The sequence below is a fragment of the Hyla sarda genome, unplaced genomic scaffold (assembly GCF_029499605.1).
Source record: "Hyla sarda isolate aHylSar1 unplaced genomic scaffold, aHylSar1.hap1 scaffold_723, whole genome shotgun sequence".
Classification (NCBI taxonomy): domain Eukaryota; kingdom Metazoa; phylum Chordata; class Amphibia; order Anura; family Hylidae; genus Hyla; species Hyla sarda.
The window spans coordinates 147375-159577 of NW_026610744.1; the positions used below are offsets into that span (position 1 = coordinate 147375).

Sequence of the window (12203 nt, forward strand, 5' to 3'; positions counted from 1 at the left end):
GTCTAATGCATACCCCATCAGTGCAGCAATGCTTATTCAATACCGCCAGCAGATGGAGACACTGGGGGATAATTTTCTAAGGATTTATACTGATTTTTCCTGTCTGAATTTGTCGCACAGAAAGTTGCAGGCCAAATATGTGTGACATTTCTGCGACTTTAGCTTCTAGAGCATTTTTACAACATTATACATAGGTGCTGAATACATAAAAAGCGACTGTTCAGCGACAGACAAGTCGCATCGGCTGAAAGTAGGCCAGAATGTCAGTCCATGTTGGAGCAGGTTTAGATACAGTCTAAAGTATAGATCTCAAAGTCTGTGCACAGAATTTAGCAAGGGCCTCGCACCTTCTGATGCATCAGGTAGGTGCACAATAGCATAGCCTAACCCTCTGTACTTTGGTCTATATTGATGCGGGACATAGACAGCCAGCTGATGACCAATCCATTAGTGCAATGGATGGCTGGAAGCATTTGTCTTTGCCTTTGCAATACCACAGAAGCAATGCATGGTCAATGTACAGCAATGACACACCTGTGTGAACAGCCAGGAGACCCCCCCCCCCCCCCCCCCCATGTTATGTTACATAGTTACATAGTTAGTACGGTCGAAAAAAGACATATGTCCATCAAGTTCAACCAGGGAATTAAGGGGTAGGGGTGTGGCGCGATATTGGGGAAGGGATGAGATTTTATATTTCTTCATAAGCATTAATCTTATTTTGTCAATTAGGAACATTCAGCACCCACCCGCTATCAAGGCAGCTGCCTATCATGTCATGCCCTACCTGCACAGGTGTGCTGGCTACTCAAATGATCCAATTAAGGAGGCCATTTAGTCAGCAGCAGCAGAAGTCCTGTGCCTGGACGCTCCAACAGCGGCCAGACACAAGCAGAAGCAGAAGCAGCAGAAGCAGCAGCAGCACCACCTTTTGTTTTTTGGCTGCAGCAGCAGCAAGGCCCACAGGGCTGGCTAGCTGGCTAGCCAGCAAGCAGGTAGCAATGAAAGTAGGAATCTTTCTTTTTAACCCTGTAAGGGGGTGGTGCACTGTACCCGAAGATACTGCCATATCGGGTCAATGCATAGGGCGACGGAAGCAAGCTTCGAAATCGGCCCCCGTTCTCAAAAATCCATTTAATATATGGTCCCCAGATAGGGGACGTATCAGATATTAAACTGATAAGAACAGATACTACACTTGATCTTAGCCAAAAGGCCGAGAAGCGATAACCGTGAAAGGGGCGGGCCCAACAAGGTGCCCTTCATGGGCACTATCACTGCTTGCTGTCAGGGAGGCTGCCAGACAATTTTCCATGCACACTCTGGGCTGGGGGGCAGTCAACCACCAGTACACACAGCAGAACCTAAACCCATACCATTATTGCTAAGCAGCAAGACAGGGGCCCATTGCACTCCCACGGGGCCTTTTTAAATGCAATCCATAACCCGGATTTGCCAGGAACCCTTCTTACTCCTCCTACTTGCATGTGACACTGGGCTTAGGATCTGCATAGGAAACACACACACAAGCACACACCTACCTTTGTTGCCTGCAGATGCCTCCTTGGCTGTCCCCAAACGGTATCAAACCAACACCCACGGGAAGCTGTAAGCATAGAGGACATGCCTGCACCCCATTGGACTTACCTGTGTGGGTTAAATCCGGGTTATTTGACAACCTATGGCGGTGATGGTTCTGCTCAGGCAGAGCAGTGCTGATGCTCCTCATAAAGCTGTCGCTGCTGTGAAGGTTCTAGGTGACATCACAAATCCCTATGGTTACATACACAACAAAGCTGGGTTGTTGTTGTTTACACTCTGCAAGGCCTGTGGAAGTGAGTGACATCATAGCACTGTAGTTCTGAGGGTTCTAGATGGATGCAACAATCTCCTGTTGCTTCTATGAAGGCCATAATAGACGACATCACCAAACAGCTCCATAGTCACATACACAGCAAAGGAGAGATGTTGTTTACACCTAGTGATGTCAGTGGTATTGAGTGACATCACAGCACAGTGCTAAGGCTCCTGGGCCTGGACACAGCAGCGGCTGCAATATCTCAACGGAGAATACGTTTATATATATGTGTGTGTGTGCGCGTATATATATATATATATATATATATATATATATTTCTCCGCCGAAATCACTTTTAAACCCATTTCCACCTTTTTTTCCCTTCTCTTCCTCTTACTTTTTTTTCACGTTTTTTTACGTTTTTCTCCTTTTCGCCTCTTTTCTGGGCGTATTATTCTTCTTTTTCTTCTTTTTTTTCGTCTAATGCATACCCCATCAGTGCAGCAATGCTTATTCAATACCGCCAGCAGATGGAGACACTGGGGGATAATTTTCTAAGGATTTATACTGATTTTTCCTGTCTGAATTTGTCGCACAGAAAGTTGCAGGCCAAATATGTGTGACATTTCTGCGACTTTAGCTTCTAGAGCATTTTTACAACATTATACATAGGTGCTGAATACATAAAAAGCGACTGTTCAGCGACAGACAAGTCGCATCGGCTGAAAGTAGGCCAGAATGTCAGTCCATGTTGGAGCAGGTTTAGATACAGTCTAAAGTATAGATCTCAAAGTCTGTGCACAGAATTTAGCAAGGGCCTCGCACCTTCTGATGCATCAGGTAGGTGCACAATAGCATAGCCTAACCCTCTGTACTTTGGTCTATATTGATGCGGGACATAGACAGCCAGCTGATGACCAATCCATTAGTGCAATGGATGGCTGGAAGCATTTGTCTTTGCCTTTGCAATACCACAGAAGCAATGCATGGTCAATGTACAGCAATGACACACCTGTGTGAACAGCCAGGAGACCCCCCCCCCCCCCCCATGTTATGTTACATAGTTACATAGTTAGTACGGTCGAAAAAAGACATATGTCCATCAAGTTCAACCAGGGAATTAAGGGGTAGGGGTGTGGCGCGATATTGGGGAAGGGATGAGATTTTATATTTCTTCATAAGCATTAATCTTATTTTGTCAATTAGGAACATTCAGCACCCACCCGCTATCAAGGCAGCTGCCTATCATGTCATGCCCTACCTGCACAGGTGTGCTGGCTACTCAAATGATCCAATTAAGGAGGCCATTTAGTCAGCAGCAGCAGAAGTCCTGTGCCTGGACGCTCCAACAGCGGCCAGACACAAGCAGAAGCAGAAGCAGCAGAAGCAGCAGCAGCACCACCTTTTGTTTTTTGGCTGCAGCAGCAGCAAGGCCCACAGGGCTGGCTAGCTGGCTAGCCAGCAAGCAGGTAGCAATGAAAGTAGGAATCTTTCTTTTTAACCCTGTAAGGGGGTGGTGCACTGTACCCGAAGATACTGCCATATCGGGTCAATGCATAGGGCGACGGAAGCAAGCTTCGAAATCGGCCCCCGTTCTCAAAAATCCATTTAATATATGGTCCCCAGATAGGGGACGTATCAGATATTAAACTGATAAGAACAGATTTTTTTTTTTAACTTGACTACCCTTACGGGGGCAACTTTATTAAAAATTAAATAATGTTGACAAAGTTGTGCAAATATGTCAATAAATACAGTTACATATAAATAACATATTTACAACATATTAAAACATAAAATGGGCACTTGGTGGCTTTACAAGATAGAATTCCATTCTTTTAAAAACCATTTTCTAGATAAAAGCGGAAATCTCTTCTTGTCTAAAAGATAGTACTGGTACATTTCATAAAAACAGATAGATAAAATGTCCTTCACAGATAAAACCTCATGCTTGAACAATAAAATATTCCTGGCCTTCCACAGAGCTGCCTTCACACAGTTTATGATCTTCCATGCAATAGTCTCTTGAGTCCGTGTTGGGCATTCCAGGCAACCATAAAAAACCACTGCAATATTTAAGTCTTTTAGTCCAGTTATCCTTTTTACCAGAGGGAGTATCTTTGTCCATATTTTCTGCGAGTAAAAACAAGTCCATATTAGATGGTGCACGGTCTCCTCTTGTCGGCATCCCTCCCTCGGGCAGGTTGCAGAGTTGGATAATCCTCTTCGGTGCTGGAATGCCCGGCATGGAAGACACTCGTGTGCGCAGCTCCAGGCCAGGTCCTTCTGTGAATTAAAAAGATAATTAATACTCAACATCTTCCAAATCTGTATACACTTCTGTTCGTTAAAATTTTTGATGGGAGTCACGGTACTGGTTTCTTTTATTTCCTTTAGTAGTTTTTTGCTATTGCACAGATCCTGAACACTTTTACCTTTAAAATTATATAAGTTTAAAATTTTTCCTAAAATCATGTATTGAGGGGGTAAATTCAAAGAATAAGGGCAACTTAAAACTGTAGAAAACCAGCCGTTCCTCCGCATAAAATAACCAGTATTAAAACGAACAAAATAAGACCAGTAGCTATCTTTAAAAACAGTAGTAAAACACATGCTAAAAAACTTTATTAAAAGGAAAGCTTTAAAATCTGGAAAATCCTTACCGCCCCTGGAGTTCGGTTTTATCACAATTTGTCTCTTTAATTTTTCGCTCTTAGAACTCCAAAAGAAAGTAAAACAAGCTTTTGTTATTTTCTTTAGAACCATTTCGGGGGGTGGGAAAACCAGACTTAAATACAATAAAATAGGTAAAAGCACCATTTTTGTAATTAAAACCTTCCCTTCCATCGTAAGTTCTCGCATGTTCCACATACATATTTTCTTATTTATTTTTTGAGCCACCAAGTCCCAGCTATTAAAACCATTATTAGACTCGTCAAAGGAGACACCTAAAATCTGCACCGACTCAGACACAGGGACGGGCACATCATACAAAGGCATTCCGCCTATGTTTAAAATGTTACTTTTGTTAAAATTGACTTTAAAACCGGAGGCACAATTAAAATATTGAATCTGTTTTAGCGTCTTCTGAAGCGATGGGGTGTCCCTGCAAAACACCGCAACATCGTCCATGTACCCCACTACCTTCGCCTCTAGTCCCCCTCCTCCTGGCAGGGGGACTCCATGGATCTGCTTATCCTTTCGTATTGTACATAAAAGAGGCTCTATTGCGCAAATGAAGAGTAGTGGGGACAAGGGACACCCCTGCTTCACTCCGGAATTTAAAATCACGCCCTGTGTCTTAAAACCATTTACTAAAATTTTACTAGCACAGTTATCATAAAAAGCTCTAAGAGACAATAAAAAGCCATCAGGTATACCCATTTTCTCTAAAACCTTAAAAAGATAAAAATGTGACACCCTGTCGAAAGCTTTTTCAAAATCTATGGATAAAACCGCCAGCTTTCCTTTTCTTAATTTGGTGTCGCTAATTACATCCTTTAAAAGGTTTAGGTTCTCCCATAAACTCCTCCCAGGCACCCCACAGACTTGGTTTGTATGAATTATTTTATGGATTACGTTCTTTAAGCGGTTAGCACACAGTTTCGCCATTATTTTATAGTCGCAGTTCAGAAGGGTGATTGGTCGCCAGTTTTTGAGTTCCGACCGGTCTCCCTTTTTGAATAGCAGGGAGACATCACCCTTCTTCCATGAGCCTGGGAGGATTTTAGACTTAAAGACTTCCGTAAAAAGGGAGAACAAATCTTCTTTTAAAATACCATAAAAAGTAACATAAAATTCAATGGGTATACCATCCGGCCCAGGCACTTTACCTGTTTTAAAACTCTTGACGGTCTCTAAAATCTCCTGCTCTGAAATATTCTGCAATAAAAAAGACTGTGAGACAGGATCTAAAAAATTGGTGATCTCCTTTAACGAGTCATTCATAAAACATTCATCAATATGTTTTACATTAAAAAGATCCGCATAAAACTCTTGCACCTTTTTTAAAATACCCTGTACATCATTCACTCCTTCAATGTTTTCTATTAACCTTCTATTTTCATGTATTTTCTTAAAAAAATACCTGGAGCAGGTCTCGTTTTCCTCAAGATGCTGTATTCGAGACCTAAAGATAATTTCTTTTCCTTTCTGCTCCAGGCACTTAGTTATTTCTTTTTTAAGATCATGTACCTCCTTCTCCACCTCCATCCCATGTGCTCTGAATTTGTACAGGGTTTGCAGACGAGTATTTAGAATATTATAAAATTCACGTTTTTCTTTAGCTTTCCTAACCCCAACACGGATAAAAAATTATTTTATTTTTAGTTTCATTTTTTCCCACCAGATACTGGTGGGAGTGTTGGGGTCTTTTACTCGTCTGCATTCCTTGTAAAAGGTGATAAAATCTGATAAAACCTGCGGATCTTCTAAAAGGGACACGTTTAACTTCCAGGCATTCCTACCAGTTCTCCTTTTAAAATCACTTTTAACTTTAAAATACAATAATTTATGGTCAGAAAAAACATTGGTAAAAAGATCACAGTTAAAAGGCAGTACTTGATAAGAACAAAAAATAAAATCTATCCTGGAGCTACAGCTTGCATTGCTCCAGGTAACACCGTCTTCCTCTGGTACGTTAAAATTACATTTTTTAAAAACATCAGTGAGATTAAAATCTAAAATCAAGTTTTTTAACATAAAAGACGTCTTATCATAGTTCCTACTCACTGCGTTCGAAAAACGGCGTTCTCCCCTTAAAATACAATTAAAATCACCTGATAAAACAAGAGGACTAGAATTGTTAATAAAAAGGGGTAAAATCTCCAACATTTTTATTCTTTCATTCTTATCAGGAGAACCATAAAAATTTAAAAACTGCCATTTAATACCATTAATAAAAGCGCTGACCAATAAAATTCTGCCTGGTAAAATTTCGTTAAAACTCTCAATTAAAACGTTCCCTTTAAAAAGTATGGCGACCCCTGCTGATCTGGACTCATTTGATCCAGACCAGACTGATGGACCGTGCACCCAATCATCTTCATATTCTTTATAATTTAATCTGTGCGGGATGCCACATTCCTGCAGGAAAAGGACGGAAGCAGCAAAAACCGACAAGTAATTAAATAGGGCAACCCTTCTTACTCTGGCGCTCACACTTCTCACGTTCAAGGACAGACCGGACAACTCAGCCATGGGAATGTACAAGAAAACGTCTTACACCTCTGATTCCCCCTCCGAAGCCTCATACCCCCCAAAATCTGACTCAACTGTACGCATAGAGGAAGCAGGAGAGGAGGCACCATCACTCAGCCGACCCCCCTCCTCCATCATGATTGAGGCATAGTTGTTCTCGGGCATCCTGGCAATCAGGGCTCCAGACTCATTGGGTTCTTCCACCTCTTGCCCCTCCATAGGGGTCGGGTGTTCACTTAGTTCCGTCTCTGGTACCTCAGAGACGGTCACCCCTGAAACCTCCTCCTGGCAGGGAGGAGGGGGGGTATCCCCTATGGGGACCTGTGGAGGAACGTCACTTGGGTTCCCTGCATCCGCAGGTACTTCCATCGGCTCCCCCTGGACCGCCTCCGAATAGAGTCTTCTGGAGCCCCTCCGCCTTTTAACCTTCACCTCTCCACCCGGATCATCGCTCTCAGGGGGACCCTGAGCCAGAGGTTGCTGAGGAGCGGATTCGGCCGCCGTCCGCTCCTCTCTTAACCCAGCATGCTCCTGGGGGCCAGTTTTTTCACCACTTGCACGTTTTTTGGCCATCCTCTGCTCTTTAGGGTCCCCTCCTTTTGCCTGAGGGGGGTCTTTCTCCTTCTCCATCTCACCGCTTACCTCTTGTGGGGGGGTAATCACTGGCTCTGCTTGCCTCGGCTGGTGTCCCGGTTGCTGTCCTTGCTGCCTCCAGGGTTGCCACTGCTGCTCCGTCCTATGTCTGTGGGGACAAGAGGAGAAAAGGTGACCGAATTGTTGACAGAAATTGCACCTCCCTCCTCTTGTGCATTTCTCTGTCTCGTGCTGTGTGCTACCACATTTTTTGCATGTACTTTCACAGTTTTCTTTTGTGTGTCCATATCTGTGACACTTCCTGCAGTAGCTTGGCATCCCCGCATAAAAGAGGTCGCCACACATATTATTTATTTTAAAACGAGCTGGTGGTAGTTGTATTCCCCCTGGCAATCTGTCATCTTTTTTGCATGTAACCTGAAATCTCCACTTAGATGTCCAGATGCCACAGCTGTTCATGATTTTTCCTCTGCACTCAACCTTACTAAAATAGACTTGTAAAAACAACTCAACATCGTGTAGGTTGGCGAAAGGGGAATACATCTTTACTACCACCAGCTTAATATCGTCTAGAACGTGCTCAATAATCCGGACACCCTGAAGCTTTTTGTCTTTACTCGCAGCAGCTCTGGTAACAAAATCTCTGTGGATGCCATTTTGTGTGAACGTCACATCAAAAATTTTACGCTTCGGGTAGTCCTGGATTGCCAATATCTCGCCCTTCTGTATTCCGAAAACTCCTCCGAGCACGTCCTCTACTACGAATTTCAAATCGTCCGCCCTTTTGGTATCATCCGTGAGAATGACTCTCACGGTGTTTTTGATCCTTGCGTATGCCGGCACAGAACCTGGATCCGGATCATCATCCATGGTTCTAACCTCTCTCCACCCGAAGGTCTTGAGAGGCGATCGCTACTCGTTACCCTGGGACTAGGCCCTCTCCCCAATAGCAACAAGTGGGTGAAGCCCAGGCAATAAACCTGGGCGATCCCACAAGGCCGAGGAGAGGGGTACCCGAGTACCTTCTGACCAGATCTCCTGTATTACTACACTTGATCTTAGCCAAAAGGCCGAGAAGCGATAACCGTGAAAGGGGCGGGCCCAACAAGGTGCCCTTCATGGGCACTATCACTGCTTGCTGTCAGGGAGGCTGCCAGACAATTTTCCATGCACACTCTGGGCTGGGGGGCAGTCAACCACCAGTACACACAGCAGAACCTAAACCCATACCATTATTGCTAAGCAGCAAGACAGGGGCCCATTGCACTCCCACGGGGCCTTTTTAAATGCAATCCATAACCCGGATTTGCCAGGAACCCTTCTTACTCCTCCTACTTGCATGTGACACTGGGCTTAGGATCTGCATAGGAAACACACACACAAGCACACACCTACCTTTGTTGCCTGCAGATGCCTCCTTGGCTGTCCCCAAACGGTATCAAACCAACACCCACGGGAAGCTGTAAGCATAGAGGACATGCCTGCACCCCATTGGACTTACCTGTGTGGGTTAAATCCGGGTTATTTGACAACCTATGGCGGTGATGGTTCTGCTCAGGCAGAGCAGTGCTGATGCTCCTCATAAAGCTGTCGCTGCTGTGAAGGTTCTAGGTGACATCACAAATCCCTATGGTTACATACACAACAAAGCTGGGTTGTTGTTGTTTACACTCTGCAAGGCCTGTGGAAGTGAGTGACATCATAGCACTGTAGTTCTGAGGGTTCTAGATGGATGCAACAATCTCCTGTTGCTTCTATGAAGGCCATAATAGACGACATCACCAAACAGCTCCATAGTCACATACACAGCAAAGGAGAGATGTTGTTTACACCTAGTGATGTCAGTGGTATTGAGTGACATCACAGCACAGTGCTAAGGCTCCTGGGCCTGGACACAGCAGCGGCTGCAATATCTCAACGGAGAATACGTTTATATATATGTGTGTGTGTGCGCGTATATATATATATATATATATATATATATATATATATTTCTCCGCCGAAATCACTTTTAAACCCATTTCCACCTTTTTTTCCCTTCTCTTCCTCTTACTTTTTTTTCACGTTTTTTTACGTTTTTCTCCTTTTCGCCTCTTTTCTGGGCGTATTATTCTTCTTTTTCTTCTTTTTTTTCGTCTAATGCATACCCCATCAGTGCAGCAATGCTTATTCAATACCGCCAGCAGATGGAGACACTGGGGGATAATTTTCTAAGGATTTATACTGATTTTTCCTGTCTGAATTTGTCGCACAGAAAGTTGCAGGCCAAATATGTGTGACATTTCTGCGACTTTAGCTTCTAGAGCATTTTTACAACATTATACATAGGTGCTGAATACATAAAAAGCGACTGTTCAGCGACAGACAAGTTGCATCGGCTGAAAGTAGGCCAGAATGTCAGTCCATGTTGGAGCAGGTTTAGATACAGTCTAAAGTATAGATCTCAAAGTCTGTGCACAGAATTTAGCAAGGGCCTCGCACCTTCTGATGCATCAGGTAGGTGCACAATAGCATAGCCTAACCCTCTGTACTTTGGTCTATATTGATGCGGGACATAGACAGCCAGCTGATGACCAATCCATTAGTGCAATGGATGGCTGGAAGCATTTGTCTTTGCCTTTGCAATACCACAGAAGCAATGCATGGTCAATGTACAGCAATGACACACCTGTGTGAACAGCCAGGAGACCCCCCCCCCCCCCATGTTATGTTACATAGTTACATAGTTAGTACGGTCGAAAAAAGACATATGTCCATCAAGTTCAACCAGGGAATTAAGGGGTAGGGGTGTGGCGCGATATTGGGGAAGGGATGAGATTTTATATTTCTTCATAAGCATTAATCTTATTTTGTCAATTAGGAACATTCAGCACCCACCCGCTATCAAGGCAGCTGCCTATCATGTCATGCCCTACCTGCACAGGTGTGCTGGCTACTCAAATGATCCAATTAAGGAGGCCATTTAGTCAGCAGCAGCAGAAGTCCTGTGCCTGGACGCTCCAACAGCGGCCAGACACAAGCAGAAGCAGAAGCAGCAGAAGCAGCAGCAGCACCACCTTTTGTTTTTTGGCTGCAGCAGCAGCAAGGCCCACAGGGCTGGCTAGCTGGCTAGCCAGCAAGCAGGTAGCAATGAAAGTAGGAATCTTTCTTTTTAACCCTGTAAGGGGGTGGTGCACTGTACCCGAAGATACTGCCATATCGGGTCAATGCATAGGGCGACGGAAGCAAGCTTCGAAATCGGCCCCCGTTCTCAAAAATCCATTTAATATATGGTCCCCAGATAGGGGACGTATCAGATATTAAACTGATAAGAACAGATACTACACTTGATCTTAGCCAAAAGGCCGAGAAGCGATAACCGTGAAAGGGGCGGGCCCAACAAGGTGCCCTTCATGGGCACTATCACTGCTTGCTGTCAGGGAGGCTGCCAGACAATTTTCCATGCACACTCTGGGCTGGGGGGCAGTCAACCACCAGTACACACAGCAGAACCTAAACCCATACCATTATTGCTAAGCAGCAAGACAGGGGCCCATTGCACTCCCACGGGGCCTTTTTAAATGCAATCCATAACCCGGATTTGCCAGGAACCCTTCTTACTCCTCCTACTTGCATGTGACACTGGGCTTAGGATCTGCATAGGAAACACACACACAAGCACACACCTACCTTTGTTGCCTGCAGATGCCTCCTTGGCTGTCCCCAAACGGTATCAAACCAACACCCACGGGAAGCTGTAAGCATAGAGGACATGCCTGCACCCCATTGGACTTACCTGTGTGGGTTAAATCCGGGTTATTTGACAACCTATGGCGGTGATGGTTCTGCTCAGGCAGAGCAGTGCTGATGCTCCTCATAAAGCTGTCGCTGCTGTGAAGGTTCTAGGTGACATCACAAATCCCTATGGTTACATACACAACAAAGCTGGGTTGTTGTTGTTTACACTCTGCAAGGCCTGTGGAAGTGAGTGACATCATAGCACTGTAGTTCTGAGGGTTCTAGATGGATGCAACAATCTCCTGTTGCTTCTATGAAGGCCATAATAGACGACATCACCAAACAGCTCCATAGTCACATACACAGCAAAGGAGAGATGTTGTTTACACCTAGTGATGTCAGTGGTATTGAGTGACATCACAGCACAGTGCTAAGGCTCCTGGGCCTGGACACAGCAGCGGCTGCAATATCTCAACGGAGAATACGTTTATATATATGTGTGTGTGCGCGTATATATATATATATATATATATATATATATATATATATATATATATATATATATATTTCTCCGCCGAAATCACTTTTAAACCCATTTCCACCTTTTTTTCCCTTCTCTTCCTCTTACTTTTTTTTCACGTTTTTTTACGTTTTTCTCCTTTTCGCCTCTTTTCTGGGCGTATTATTCTTCTTTTTCTTCTTTTTTTTCGTCTAATGCATACCCCATCAGTGCAGCAATGCTTATTCAATACCGCCAGCAGATGGAGACACTGGGGGATAATTTTCTAAGGATTTATACTGATTTTTCCTGTCTGAATTTGTCGCACAGAAAGTTGCAGGCCAAATATGTGTGACATTTCTGCGACTTTAGCTTCTAGAGCCTTTTTACAACATT

At 44.1% G+C, this 12203-nt stretch overlaps 2 non-coding genes and 2 pseudogenes across 2 annotated transcripts; all 4 read right to left on the minus strand.

The window, feature by feature from the left end:
• Positions 1-1037: 1037 nt before the first annotated feature.
• On the minus strand, positions 1038-1228 carry LOC130344646 (U2 spliceosomal RNA). Its single transcript, XR_008883532.1, has one exon. It is a non-coding gene; the product is annotated as a U2 spliceosomal RNA (small nuclear RNA).
• A 2081-nt stretch (positions 1229-3309) lies between these two features.
• Positions 3310-3514, minus strand: LOC130344595 (U2 spliceosomal RNA; annotated as a pseudogene).
• A 5026-nt stretch (positions 3515-8540) lies between these two features.
• LOC130344606 (U2 spliceosomal RNA) lies at positions 8541-8673 on the minus strand (annotated as a pseudogene).
• A 2083-nt stretch (positions 8674-10756) lies between these two features.
• On the minus strand, positions 10757-10947 carry LOC130344647 (U2 spliceosomal RNA). The gene has a single exon (XR_008883533.1). It is a non-coding gene; the product is annotated as a U2 spliceosomal RNA (small nuclear RNA).
• Between the last annotated feature and the right edge of the window lie 1256 nt (positions 10948-12203).